Genomic DNA, 14,895 nt, shown 5'->3' with positions numbered 1-14,895 from the left:
ATCCACCAGCCTTGGCCTTCCAAAGAGCTGGGATTACAGGCGCGAGGCACCCCAACTGGCCTAAAAATTTTTTAAAAAATTAGCCAGGCATGGTGATACATGCCTTTGGTCTTGGCTACTTGGGAGGCTGAGGTGGGAGGATACTTTGATCCTGGCAATGTGCCAAGTCTTCACCTGCACTCTTGCAGACACCTCAGCTTGTGTATCCACACCTGCCCTCAAAACAGCCACCTTGGCCGAGCGCAGTGGCTGACAAAGCCATGAGAATCACTTGAACCTGGGAGGCAGCGGTTGCAGTGAGCTGAAATCGTGCCACTGCACTCCAGCCTGAGCGACAGCGCCAGACTCAATCTCAAACAAAGCAAAACAAAACCCAGTCACCTCTTAGTCTAGGGAAAACATACACCCACATGGCAATATAATGCCCCTCAGGATACAGCATGCAGGAAAGAGAGGCCTACCCTGGAAACAAACTGGAGGCTGTTTGGGCATGGAATTCTGGAGGTTTTGGGGACTGGGACATGGATTAGAGTCAGGGGCCAAATCTGGCCCTTCACTTGATTTTTGTAAATAAAACTTTATTGGAATATAGCCATGCTAGTTCATTTATGTATTATCTTTAGCTGCTTTCAGGCTACAATGGCAAAGTCAAATTGTGACACAGACCATGTGGCCTGCAAATCCTAAAATATTCACTCTCTGGTCCTTTAGAGAAAAAATTTGCCAACCTGTCCTCCAGAACGTGGCAGTGGGCAGGCTCCAATGGGCTTGACCCCTTGGCTGTGAACTTGAGAGCAAGGCTGGGGGAGGGTATCAGAGTGGACTTCCCTAAAGTGGGGGAAGCCCCAGCCCAGAATCTGACCATAAGGAAACATCAGACAAAGCGAAATTGAAGACATTCTACTAAAACAATAGGCTTGTTCTCTTCAAAATGTCCATGTCATGAAAGGAAAAACAAAAAAAAGTTAAAGAAGCATTCCAAATTAAAGAAGACAAAAGAGGCCCTGGCGCAGTGGCTCACGCCTGTAATCCCAATACTTTGGGAGGCTGAGGCCAGCAGATCACTTGAGGTCAGGAGTTCGGGACCAGCCTGGCCAACATTGCAAAACCGTGTCTCTACCAAAAATACAAAAATTAGCTGGGTGTGGTGACAGGTACCTGTAATTCCAGCTACTTGGGAGGCTGAGGCACGAGAATAACTTCAACCCAGGAGGCAGAGGCTGCAGTGAGCAGAGATCAGGCCACTGCACTCCAGCCTGGGAGACAGAGTGAGACTCCATCTCAAAAGAAAAGAAAAGAAAAAGCATTTTGGCTGATATAACGGATGCAATCCCCACTAGTGGTCTTCTTAGGCTTATTCAAACTCACGAGATGACCACGAGTCACATTAAGAGTATTTAGAAGGATGAGGCGCGGGGGCCCCAGCTGTCACGAAGGCAGCTTCCTTCAGATAGTCATTCCTCAAATCTAGTGTCCTTGGTGCAGTTCACTCAGTAGATACAACGAGACAGGCGAGATCTACATTGGGCCTTTAGGAGAGCTGCCCTAAATGCTGGATTCATTGATGATTTTGAGACAGGGTCTCACTCTGTCACCCAGGCCGGAGTGCAGTGACACAATAGTGGCTCATCGCAGCTTCTAACTCCTGGACTCAAGCGCTTCTCCTGCCTCAGCCTCCAAAGTAGCTGGAACCTCAAGTGCATGCCTCCATACCTGGCTAATTAATTTTTTTTTTTTTTTGTAGAGATGGAGTCTCACTATGTTCCCATGTTGGCCTTGAACTCCTGGGCTCAAACAAGTCTCCTACCTCAACCTCCCAAAGTGCTGGGATTATAGCCACGAACCACTGCTTTCAGCATTCCTGATTTAAAAGCCCTGTGCCCCAAAGGAGACAACCCCATAACCATTCCATAAACATAGCTTCCAGGGTCTCTGCAAGGGACATGCCCAGTTACAAGAATTCCACACTTAGAAAGCAAAAACTGATATAAACACCACATATAACTACCCGGTGATTCCAGGTACCAGGTACCAATGATCATTTTGACTCTAAGCAATAGTTGCCTAGCAATGTAGTTGACACATACTTTCAGGGAAATAACCCTAAGGTTAGATTCTCATGCAGAAGCATTTTGTTAAACTTTTGCCAATGGTGTACCTCCAAGACTTTGGTTAACACCTTTGACAAAAAAGGACAAGTTCAGGCTGGGTGCGGTAGCTCACACCTGTAATCCCAGCACTTTGGGAGGCTGAGGCAGGAGGATTGCCTGAGCCCAAGAGTTCAAAACCAGCCTGGGCAACATGATGAGACCCTGTCTCTACAAAAAAATTAGCCAGGCGTGGTGGTGTGCGCCTGTAGTCCCAGATACTGGAGAGGCTGAGGCAGGAGAACTGCTTGAGCCCAGGAGTTTGAGGCTGCAGTGAGCTATGATCACACCACCGCGCTTCAGCCTGGGTTCCACAATGAGACTGTCTCAGAAAAACAACAACAACAACAACAACAAAAAAAAACAAGTTAGTACTTTCGGTGATCACCAGGATTTGTATTTTATTTCTATTTCTATTCCCCAATGGGATGTCATCCCATATGCTAGGCAACTGAAACAGTTTTAGGCAACCGAATTAGTCTTTATTATGCATGCGATACTCCTTTTATTCCGTGAATTCTAAACATTTTCCTTCCTTCCTCCCTTCCTTCCTCCCTCCCTCTCTCCCTCCCTCCCTCCCTCCCTCCCTCCCTCCCTCCCTCCCTCCCTCCCTCCCTCCCTCCCTTCCTTCCTTCCTTCCTTCCTTCCTTCCTTCCTTCCTTCCTTCCTTCCTTCCTTCCTTCCTCTCTCCCTTCCCCTCCCCTCCCCTCCACTTCCCTTCCCTTCCCTTCCCTTTCTGATGGAGTCTTGTTCTGTCACCCAGGCTGCAGTGCAGTGGTGCGACCTCCGCTCACTGCAATCTCCTTCTCACTTCAAGTGATTCTCATGTCTCAGTCTCCTGAGTAGGTGGGATAACAGGCATGTGCCACCACATCCAGCTTTTTATTTATTTATTTATTTATTTATTTATTTATTTATTTATTTATTAAAGTAGAGACAGGGTTTCTTTATATTGGCCAGGCTGGTCTCAAACTCCTGGTCTCAAGTGATCCACCTGCCTTGGCCTCCCAAAGTGCTGGGATTACAGGTGTGAGCCACTGTGCCCGGCATATGTGTGTGTGTATATATATATATTTTCTGGCCTAGATATTTTACATAAACGATATCCCATGATAGTTTTTAACAAAACCAACTTACTACAGTGAAAGTTGTTTAAGCATTTTATAAAAAGTATATTTTCCCCCTGTCTGCCATATGTAAATGAAGGGTTTTATCCAGTCTTAAAGTATGACTTAGACCTTTAAAATAAACAATTATTTATGACTGCTTAAAAAAATCTCCTGTCACTCTAGAAAATGTCCACATTCCTATGAATTTTCACTAGATGGCGGCAGAGGACACTGGTCCGACTCCAATGCAGGGTTCAGTTGACTGGTGCACCCTCAGCCCATAGCTTTTCAGACTCACGGATGCTGTTTAGGTTACCCCTTCCACACTCGGAGAGCTTTCTTTAACGTTTTAATGGGATTTCACCAAATCCTACTAATCTGTTGCCATTGTAGCCCTGCCTGTCTGCTTTAGCTCTATACGGTCTTGGGGGTTCCCAAACGTTTCTCCCTCATAAATTGGAGTTTGGAGGAGTTGGAGTGAATCTGGCAGTTCCCCTGCTTTGTCAAGTGGCAGTCCCATCCCAAGAACGGGGTCTGCAGGATCATTCCATTGTCTTCACCTTCCATCTCCAACACCCATCCCAGCCAGACATGAATCCGTCCCCACAGCCCGGCCACAGGTAGGTTTCTACCTGGATCCTCTTCATGAACACTGAGCAGTTTCTCCTCTTAATATGAATTTGGTTTCATTTCAACCCACATCTGCTCCCCATCATGGGCTGGAGAGCTTTCCATGCCAGGAGCTGGGTAGATGGACGCTGTTACCTAGGCATTCAAAGCCTCGTCTACATTTCCTTCCTTATCCCTGTCATCTCATAGTTCCTTGGCCAAATGAAATGTAGGGACTGAAAGTCTAGTTTACTGTTGCCACCACTCTGCAATGCCCACCGGGGTCTTCTTATATTCAACTAAACACTGATTCACGGGCCGGGTGCAGCGGCTCACACCTGTAATTCCAGAACTGTGGGAGGCCGAGGTGGGCGGATCACTTGAGGTCGGGAGTTTGAAACCAGCCTAGCCAACATGGTGAAACCTCATCCCTACTTAAAAAAAAAAAAAAAAAAAAAAAATTAGCCAGGTGTGATGTCGTGCACTTGTAGTCCCAGCTACTTGGGAGGGTGAGGCAGGAGAATAGCTTGAACTCAGGAGGTGGAAGTTGCAGTTAGCCAAGATCTTGCCACTGCACTCCAGCCTGGGTGATGCAGCGAGACTCCATCTCAAAAGCAAAAACAGACAAAAAACATTGATTCAACTGGCCTGTTCAGAAGGACTCACGGCAGGAATCACACACACCAGCAAGGCAGAATCAGGCATTCCAGCAGCAGGAAGCTTTGTAGCAGTTAACTCAGCAGAGGGCTCAGGTACAAGAAGACAAGATCTGCATTGAGCAGGTGCATGAGCTGCGCCGACTTAAAAGCTTCATGCCCTCTAGCAAACAGTATCTTCAGTAACAATGCAATTGGAATTGCATTAAACCTGTATATCATTTTCAGGCTGATTGTCATCTCTACTGTGTTGAGTCTTATAGTCCATGAACATGGCATGTCTTTTCATTTATTCAAGTCTTGGATTTCTTTCACAAACATTTTGTATTTGTATGTACTATATCATCCTTTTTTTTTTTTTTTAGATGGAATTTTGCTCTTGTTGCCCAGGCTGGAGTGCAGTGGCACGCTCTTGGCTCACTGCAACCTCCACCTCCCCGGTTCAAGCGGTTCTCTTGCCTCAACCTCCGAAGTAGCTGGGATTACAGGTGCCTGCCACCACGCCCAGCTAAAGTTTTGTATTTTCAGTAGAAACGGGGTTTCACCACGTAGGCCAGGCTAGTCTCGAACTCCTGACCTCAGGTGAGCTGCCCAACCTCGGCCTCCCAAAGTGCTGGGATTACAGGTGTGAACCACTGTGCCTGGCTCATACTTTCAATTGTTGTTTTCAAATGTACTCCTTCTACTTATATAAAAAAGGTTAACTGGAAAGCAGCCTGAGGCAGGTCCTTTAGGAAGTATCCAGAAGGCATTATTATGATCACAGGAGGTGACAGCTCCATGCATGTTATTGTCCCTGAAGACCTTCTAGTGGGCTGAGATGTTAGGGTGGAAGACAATGATATTGATGATCCTGACCTTGTGTAGACCCGGGCTTATGTGTGTGTTTATGTTTTAGTTTTTAACAAAAAAGTTTAAAAAGTAAAAAAAAGGCCGGGCGCAGTGGCTCAAGCCTGTAATCCCAGCACTTTGGGAGGCCGAGACGGGCAGATCACGAGGTCAGGAGATCGAGACCATCCTGGCTAACACGGTGAAACCCCGTCTCTACTAAAAAATACAAAAAACTAGCCGGGCGAGGTGGCGGGTGCCTGTAGTCCCAGCTCCTTGGGAGGCTGAGGCAGGAGAATGGTGTAAACCCGGGAGGCGGAGCTTGCAGTGAGCTGAGATCTGGCCACTGCACTCCAGTCTGGGCGACAGAGCGAGACTCCGTCTCAAAAATAAATAAATAAATAAAAATAAAAATAGAAAAAATTCATGGAATAAGGATATAAAGAAAACTTTTTTTGCAGCTGTACAATATGTTAAGCTGTGTTACTACAAGAGTACAAAAGTCAAACATTAAAAAAGCTTATAAAGTTACAGAAAGCTAAAATTAATTTATTATGGAACAAATAAAAACATTAAAAAATAAATTCGGTGTTGCCTAAGTGTACAGTGCTTATAAAGTTGAGAGTAGTGTACAGTAATGTCTTAGGCCTTCACGTTCACTCACCACTCATTCACTCACTCATCTGGAGTAACTTTCAGTCCTACAAGCTCCATCACGGTAAGTGTCCTGCACAGATGTACCTTTTGAAAAATATTTTGTATTATATTTTTACTATACTTTTTCTATGTTTAGATACACAAACACTTAATTTTTTTTTTTTTAGATGGAGTGTCTCTCTGTTGCCCAGGCTGGAGTGCAGTGGCATAGATCTCGGCTCACTGCAATCTCTGCCTCCTGGCTTCAGGAGATTTTCCTGCCTCAGTCTCCTGAGTAGCTGGGATTACAGGCGCCCGCCATCACGCCCAGCTAATTTTTGTATTTTTAGTAGAGACAGGGTTTCACCATGTTGGTCAGGCTGGTCTTCAACGCCTGACCTCAAGCAATCCACCTGCCTTGTCCTCCCAAAGTGGGATTACAGGCATGAGCCACTGCACCTGGCCAATACCTACTACGGTGTAACAGTTGACCACAGTGTAACATGCTGTACAATTAATTTAGGGGCGTAGGAATAATAGATGATACCATATAGTATAGGTGGGTAAAGGCCAGGCCATTTAGGTTTGTGTAAGTGCACTATGAGGTTTGCATAATAATGAAATCACCTAATGACACCTTCCTCAGAAAGTATACCCATCGTTAAGTGGCACAGGACTGTGTTCCATTGTGTGGATACAATCTATTTACTCATTCTATTGTTGATGGATGTTTGAGTTGTTTCCAGCTTTTAGCTATTATGAATAAAACTTCTATGAACATTATCATACATGTGTTTTGGTGGGCACAGCACTCATGTTGGATCTATACTGAGAATGGAGTTGCTAGATCACAGAGTATGTTCAGCTTTGGTAGATGCCGTGTGTTTTCCATCATAGTGGCGTTGAGCATGTTGGTTTGTAGTGGTGTTGTGACAGGGAGCAGGACTCGACCCCGCAGGTGGAACTTGGACACTGGACCAAATTGAGGACTAGCTAAAACAGGGACTGAGTAGAAGCAGCTTTCCATAAGACACCCCTAGTGGTGTGCTCTGTCACTTTACCATTGCCATGGCACCACTCAGAAGTCATCAGCTCATTGCCATCGCTTTCCATGGCAATGACCTGATGGCCCAGAAGTTACCACGCTTTTTCTAATAATCTCTGCATAATCTGTCCCTTAATTTGCATATAATTAAAAGTGTGTATACGCGTGACTGCAGCACTGCCTCTGAGCTGCTCCTCTGGGCACACTGCCTGTGGGTGGCCCTGCTCTGCAAGGAGCGGCCCCTCTGCTGCTGTTATTCACGGCTGCTTCAAGAAAAGTTGCTAACACCATCAGCTTGCCCTTGAATTCTCTTCTGGGCAAAGCCAAGAACCTTCTTGGATTAAGCCCCAATTTTGGGGTCCACATGACCTGCAACAGCATCTCTGTCCTGGTTTTAATTTGCAAATGGACTAATGATGCTAAACACCTTTTCTTCTGCTTATTGGCCTGTGGCTATCCTCTTTGGTGAAGGTCAGGGCAAGCCTGTGCGCCTCCCCTCCTCTAAAAAAACTGGGCCTGGCTAATGCCTGTAATCCCAGCACTTTGGGAGGCTGAGGCGGGCAGACCACGAGGTCAGGAGATTGAGACCATCCTGGCTAACACGGTAGAACCTGTTTCTACTAAAAATACAAAAAATTAGCCGGGCGTCGTGGCACGAGCCTGTAGTCCCAGCTACTTGGGAGGCTGAGGCAGGAGAATCGCTTGAACCCAGGAGACAGAGGTTGCAGTGAGCCAAGATTGTGCCACTGCACTCCAGCCTGGGTGACAGAGTAAGACTCTGTCTCAAAAAAAAAGAAAAGAAAAGAAAAAAAGAAAAATTGGTTGTCAGTCTTTTTCTTATCAATTTCTAGGGCTCTTTGATAGATGTTTTACAATATGTTCTCCTGGCCTGTCACTTACCTTTTCACCTTCTTAATGGTGTTTTTTGAGGTACACACATTTTACTAATTAATGTACAACTGAAAGTTATTCTATAAATTATTGATCTTTCATGGTTACTGGCATCTGCATCCTGTTTAAGGAACCTTTGCCTATGCTTACACATTAACATGATCTGTTATATTTTCTTTAATAGTGTTCTTGGTTTGCCTTTCACATTGAGGTCGATGATGCTTCTCAAATTAAATTTTGTGTTTGGTGTTAGGTAGGGGTAAAGGTTGTGAAAGAAAAATAGAAACTCGGGACCCCAATTCACTATGCCATTCCATTCTGTGAGAGTACACAGAAAAAAAAATTCACTATGCAAAAAGGAGAAAAAATTAAGCTGAAAGCTGAATCAGGCAAGAACCTAACTTTCCTTTCGTTCCTAAGCAGAGAGCTGTGGATAAAAGGTTGAAGATCTCCACAGGTAGTTATGCTATGTTCACCTTATCTTATGTAAAGTGCTGATTTACTGAGCAGGAGACTAATAACATGATTGACTGTTCACTCCCCTATGCGCTCTTTTTCTTTTGCAACATGTGGATTTAGTAATGTAACCATTCCCTCCCGCCTGCTTTTTCCCTTTAAATACTGAAGCCTTTAAAGTCATCTTTGGAGAAATGCACAGACCTCTCTCAGGTCCTTGGAAAAATAAACTTCTAAATTGATGGAGACCTGTCTCAGATACTATTTGGTTTATAAGATTCACTTTTTTATATGAATATCTAATTGACCCACACTCATTTAGTGAAAAGACCACCCATCCCTCCATTGAATTGTATTGCAAGTTCAAACCAGTGCAATAGGCAAGAAAAAGAAATAAAAGGCATCCAGACCGGAAAGGAAGAAGAGAATGGTCTTTATTCACAGCTGACATGATTGTCTACATGGAACATACTATAGAATGTATAAAAAGCTACTCTAATAAGTGAGTTTAGCAAATGTTCAGGATACAAGATCAACAGACAAAAATCAATTATGTTTCTACATATTGGCAAAAAACTAAAAATTTAAAATATATTTTAATTAAATTAAAAAATTTAAATAAGTTTTAAATTAAAAAATTAAAAATAGTCTGGACACAGTGGCTCATGCCTGTAATCCCATCACTCTGGGAGGCTGAGGCAGGAGGATTGCTTGTGGCCGGGAGTTTGAGGTGTCAGTGAGCTATGATCATGCCACTGCACTCCAGCCAGGTGACAGATGAGACTCTGTTTCTAAAACACACACACAAAAAAACAATTTAAAAGAGCACAAAAGTATGATACACTTAGGAATGAATCTGACCAAAGATGTATAAGGCCTGCTCATGAAAAGTACAAAACATTTCTGAGAGAAATTACAGGATATCTAAGTAAATGGAAATATATACCACATCCATAGAGTTTGAAAGACCATATTTTTAAGGTGTTAATTTTCCTATATTGATCTTCAGATTCACTGGAATTTCGGTCAAATCCCAGTAGGCTCTTTTTGTTGAACTAGATAAGCTGATTCTAAGATTCATTTAGAAATGCAAAGGACATGGAGTAGCCAAAACAACTTTGAGAAAAAAATAGTTGGAAGATTAAAACTATCTGATCTCGGCTGGGTGCAGTGGCTCACGCCTGTAATCTCAGCACTTTGGGAGGCCTAGGCGGGCAGATCACCTGAACTCAGGAGTTCAAGACCAGCCTGGCCAACATGGTGAAACCCCGTCTCTACTAAAAATACAAAAAATTAGCTGGGCGTGGTGGTGTGTGCCTGTAATCCCAGCTACTTGGGAGGCTGAGGCAGGAGAATCGCTTGAACCTGGGAGGCAGAGGTAGCAGTGAGCCAAGATTGCGCCATTGCACTCCAGCCTGGGCAACAAGAGCGAAACTCCATCTCAAAAACAAACAAACAAACAAAACCTATCTGATTTAAAGACTTACTATAAAGCTATGATAATCAAGACCATGTGCCATCAGTGTCAAGACACATAAATAGGTTAATGAGCAGAATGGAGATTTCATAATAAACTCACATTTATGTGATCAATTAATTTTCAACAAAGTGGCAAAGGTAATTCGAAAAAAAATAATCTTTTCAACAAATGGCTGAAATAATTGGATATCTATATGCAAAAAGTTAACTTTGACCCATATCTCACACTATATAAAAAATTAACATAGTAGATCATGGATGTAATTCTAAAATTTAGAACTATAAAAGTTCAAGAGAAAAATATAATACAGGATAAAATCTTTGGGTTAGGCAAATATTTGTTAGATAGGACACTAAAGGCACAAGCTACAAATTAAAATATTGACAAATCACTTTGGGAAGCCGTGGTGGATGCATTGCCTGAGGTCAGGAGTTCGAGACTAGCCTGGCCAACATGTTGAAACCCTGTCTCTAAAAAAATTACAAAAATTAGCTAGGCGCGGCAGTGCGTGCCTGTAATCCCTGCTACTTGAGAGGCTGAGGCAGGAGAATCACTGGAACCCGGGTGGTGAAGGCTGCAGTGAGCCCAGATCACACCACTGCACTCCAGCCTGGGAGAAAGAGCGAGATTCCGTCTCAGAAAAATTTGACAAATTAAACTTTATCAAAATTAAGAATGCTTTTGAAATATGCTTTTAAGAGAATAAAAGGATATTATTTATGAAGGCCATATTTATAAGGGCCAGGTGCAGTGGTTCACACCTGTAATCCCAGCATTTTGGGAGGCTGAGGCAGGCAGATTGCTTGAACCCAGGAGTTTGAGACCAGCTTGGGTAACGTGGCGAAACCCTGTCTCTACAAAAAGTACAAAAATTAGCTGGGTGTGGTGGCTTGCACCTGTATTCTCAGTTACTCAGGAGGTTGAGGTGGGAGGATCGATTGAGCCTGGGAGGTTGAGACTGCAGTGGGCAAACCTGCAGAGCGAAACCCTGTCTCAAAAAAAAAAAAAAAATGAAACACATATCTGAAAAGACATACTCAGATTTTTATGAATAGTAATAAAGAACCTCATTTTAAAAATGGGCAAAATATTTGAATTCACATTTCACCAAAAAATATATATGAATGGCAAATAAGCTCATGAAAAGATGTTTAATGTCTTTTAAAAATTTTATATGTATATATTTTTTGAGACACGGTCTCACTGTGTCACCCAGACTGGAGTGCAGTCGTGCGATCTTGGCTTACTGCAACCTCCACCTCCTGGGCTCAAGTAATCCTCCCATTTCAGTCTCCCCAGTAGCTGGGACTATGGGCTCAGACCACCACACCCAGCTAATTTTTGTATTACTTTTGTAGAGATGGGGTTTTGACATGTTGCCCAGGTTGGTCTTGAACTCCTGGGCTCAAACCATCTGCCCACTTCGGCATCCCAAAGTGCTTGGTATAAATTTTTTTGTATTAAAAATAAAAAAAAAAATAGAGAAGTGGCTTCGCCATGTTGCCCAGGCTGGTCTCGAACTTCTGAGCTCGAGCAATCCTCTTGCCTCTGCCTCCCAAAGTACTGGGATTACAAGTGTGTGCCACCATACCGAGTCAAGGATGCTTAATGTCATTAGATAAGTAAAAAACCTACAGCAAGATACCACTACATACTTTTAGAATGTCTAACAAGTGTTGGACATATGGATCTAGAACTCTCATTCACTTCTGGTGGGAATGTGAAATGGAACAACCACTTTGTGTTTTTCTTTTTTTTTTTTGAGATGAGTCTCACTCTGTCGCCCAGGCTGGAGTGCAGTGGCATAATCTCAGCTCACCGCAACCTCCTCCTCCTGGTTCAAGCGATTCTCCTGCCTCAGCCTCCCGAGTAGCTGGGATTACAGGCGCCTGACATCATGCCCAGCTAATTTTTGTACTTTTAGTAGAGATGGGGTTTTGCCCTGTTGGCCAGGCTGGTCTTCAACTCCTGACCTCAGGTGATCTACCCACCTTGGCCCTCCAAGGTGCTGAGATTACAGGCATGGGCCACCACGCCCAGTCTGGAACAACCATTTTGAAAAATAGTTTGGGTCTACGGCCATATCACCCTAAACACACCTGATCTCATCTGAAAAACAGTTTGGCAGTTTCTTAAAAAGTTGAACATACACCTACTGTTTGACACAACCATTTCACTGCTAGCTATTAATCCAAATAAAGGCGTGCATTCATACAAAGACTGGCACACCCATGTTGATAGAAGCTTTGTTTGTTACAGCCAGAAACTGAAAAGTGAACAACGGAGGAATGGATTTCAAAAATTGCAGTATATCAATACAATGGAATTCTACTCAGCAATGACAAAAAATGAACTACTGATCTACTCAGCAACATGGATGAATTTCAAAATAGTTAATTAAGCTTGACTGTGTAACTTCCAGACCAGTTTTATCTGGCCATACTTTCTTGATAACAGGATGTCTAATTATTTTGCAAGCAAAGAACTCAGAAGTCAAACCGTGCCCCAAAGGGTTAAAGAAACGGGTGACTAACAGGTTTTTTTTTGAGATAGAATTTTGCTCCGTGCCCTAGGCTGGAGTGCAGTGGTGTGATCTCAGTTCACTGCAACCTTCTCCCGGGTTCAAGAAATTCTCCTGCCTCAGCCTCCGGAGCAGGTGGGATTATAGGCGCTTGCCACTATGCCCAGCTAATCTTTGTATTGTTAGTAGAGACAATGGATTTCACCATGTTGGTCAGCTGGTCTCAAACTCCTGATCGAGGCAGGTGATCCACCTGCCTCAGCCTCCCAAAGTGCTGGGATTACAGGCTTGAGCCATTGCACCTGGCCAGGAATTCTTGGAGCTTACATGATGGCAGATACGAAAAGAAACATGTTGCGGGAACTCCCTTTAATTATAAGGGAATGAAACTGGCTGAAATCAGTTGGAACCAATATGGCCAACTGGAGTCTGCAGAAAGAGGCTGCTAACATCACAGGCTGAACTTCCACAGCATGTTCCATACTAACTCTCGCATCCTGGATTTGCACATGCAACCCATCCAGAGGCAACTGTGCATGCCCAAGGACTTCCCAGACCTCCCCTTTCTTTCTACCTGTGAATTCCTAACTCATCCCCTAAACCTTCTTACTAAATGTTCTGCCTTAAGGCTAGCATGGCGAGATAGACTTGATCTGGCCTCCTGTCTCCTTGCTGGTCAACAGGCAATAAAGCTTTCCTTTTCTCAAAACCTCATGCCATAGTATTGGCCTCTATGCTCATCACGAAGGGACCTCTTGGCCTCGGTAACTGTCCTCTACCCTGAGAAAAAGCAGATAGTATATGATTCCTTAACATACAATTCTATAGGATGCAAACTAATCCACAGTGACCAAAAGCAGATTCACGGTTATCTGAGGAACCGATATGGCAAGCTGTGACTGGGAGGAAGGGTTATAAACGGGTAGAAGGAAATTTTTGGGGTGATGGATATGTTCATTCTCTTGATTGTGGTAGTGGTTTCAGGGATGTATACACACATATGTAAAAGGCAAACTGTATGCTTTAAATATGTACAGGCTTTACACCAGCACTTCAATAAGGCTGTTTAACATTTTCAAAGGTGTGGGAAAGAACACAGAGGCCACACACGTGGTGGTGGAAATGGTCCAGGCTTTGCTATTGAAGTTGCACTGGTGTCCTTTGTCAAGTCACTTAGAACTCTCAGCTGCAAAGATAATACCGCCCTGGCAGGGATTAAGAAATAGTGAATAGGCCGGGTGCAGTGGCTCACACCTGTAATCCCAGCACTTAGGGAGGCCGAGGAGGGTGAATCACTTGAGGTCAGGAGTTCAAGCCCAGTCTGGCCATTATGGCAAAACTCTTGTTTCTACTAAAAGTACAAAAATTAGACAGGCGTGGTGGCAGGCACCTGTAATCCCACCTGAGGAGAATCACTTGAACCCGGGAGGCAGAGGTTGCAGTGTGCCGAGACTGCGCCACTGCATTCCAGCCTGGGCAACAGAGCGAGACTCTGCCTCCAAGAAAAGACAGACAGACAGACAGACAGACAGACAGAAAGAAGAAATAGTGAACAGGCCGACTACGGTGGCTCACGCCGGTAATCTCAGCACTTTTACAGGCCGAGGTGAGAGATCTTTTGAGCCCAGGAGTTGGAGACCAGCCTGTGCCAACATAGTGAGACCGCCCCCTCGACAAAACATGTCATAATTAGCCGGGTGTGGTGGCCTGCGCCTGTAGTCTCAGCTATTTGGGAGTCTGAGGCGGGAGGATGACTTGAGCCCCAGGAGTTCAAAGCTCCAGTGAGCTAGCTCTGATCACGCCACTCTACTCCAGCCTGGGCTACTAAGACCTTGCATTAAGGGGGAAAAAAAGAGAAAGAAATAAAATAAAAAGAAATAGTGAACATTCAGGCGAATTTAGGCGAAGCACAGGGCATTCGGCCAGGTGTGACACGCAAGGTGGAATGGTGGCAGGCAGCCCGACTCAATTCCAGCCCCTAACTCTTCTTGGATCTGTGACCTGAAGCACGTTCCCGAGGACCTGACGGCGCCGGTGAGACCCCGGGCCGGTTGCTGGGGTAGCACACAGGCAGCTGGAGGGGCGCGCAGGAGGGTCCGGGGCAGGGGCAGGGGCCGGGAAGGCTGGGTGGATGAGAGGGCCGGAACAGGCGAGGCGGCCAAGGAGGCATCCAGGAGCCGCGACAAACGTGCGAGCAGCCCAACAGGTGACCCACCGAGCCGCCAACCACCACCGTAACAGGACTTCCCAGCCTGCCCCGCGCCCTCGGGCGCAGGCGCAGTGAGGTGGGCGGGGGACCCCGGCCCTAGGTTCGGTGGGCGCGGCCCGGCACCTAGCCCTGCCCCAGCCGCGGTCACACCCCCTCGCCCCGCCTCCGAGGGGAGGCTCGGCTGCTGGGTTCAGTTTGCAGCCGGAGAAGGTGGGGGCATTGCCAGTGTCGAGTGGGTTGATCCTCCCTGGGTCCTTTTGCAAATTTAGGACCGTGCCCAGAGTCCCGTCAGGAGCGGGACGCCTACC

Source organism: Macaca mulatta, chromosome 19 (assembly GCF_049350105.2).
Source record: "Macaca mulatta isolate MMU2019108-1 chromosome 19, T2T-MMU8v2.0, whole genome shotgun sequence".
NCBI lineage: Eukaryota > Metazoa > Chordata > Mammalia > Primates > Cercopithecidae > Macaca > Macaca mulatta.
Note: the sequence above shows the minus strand (reverse complement) of the source record.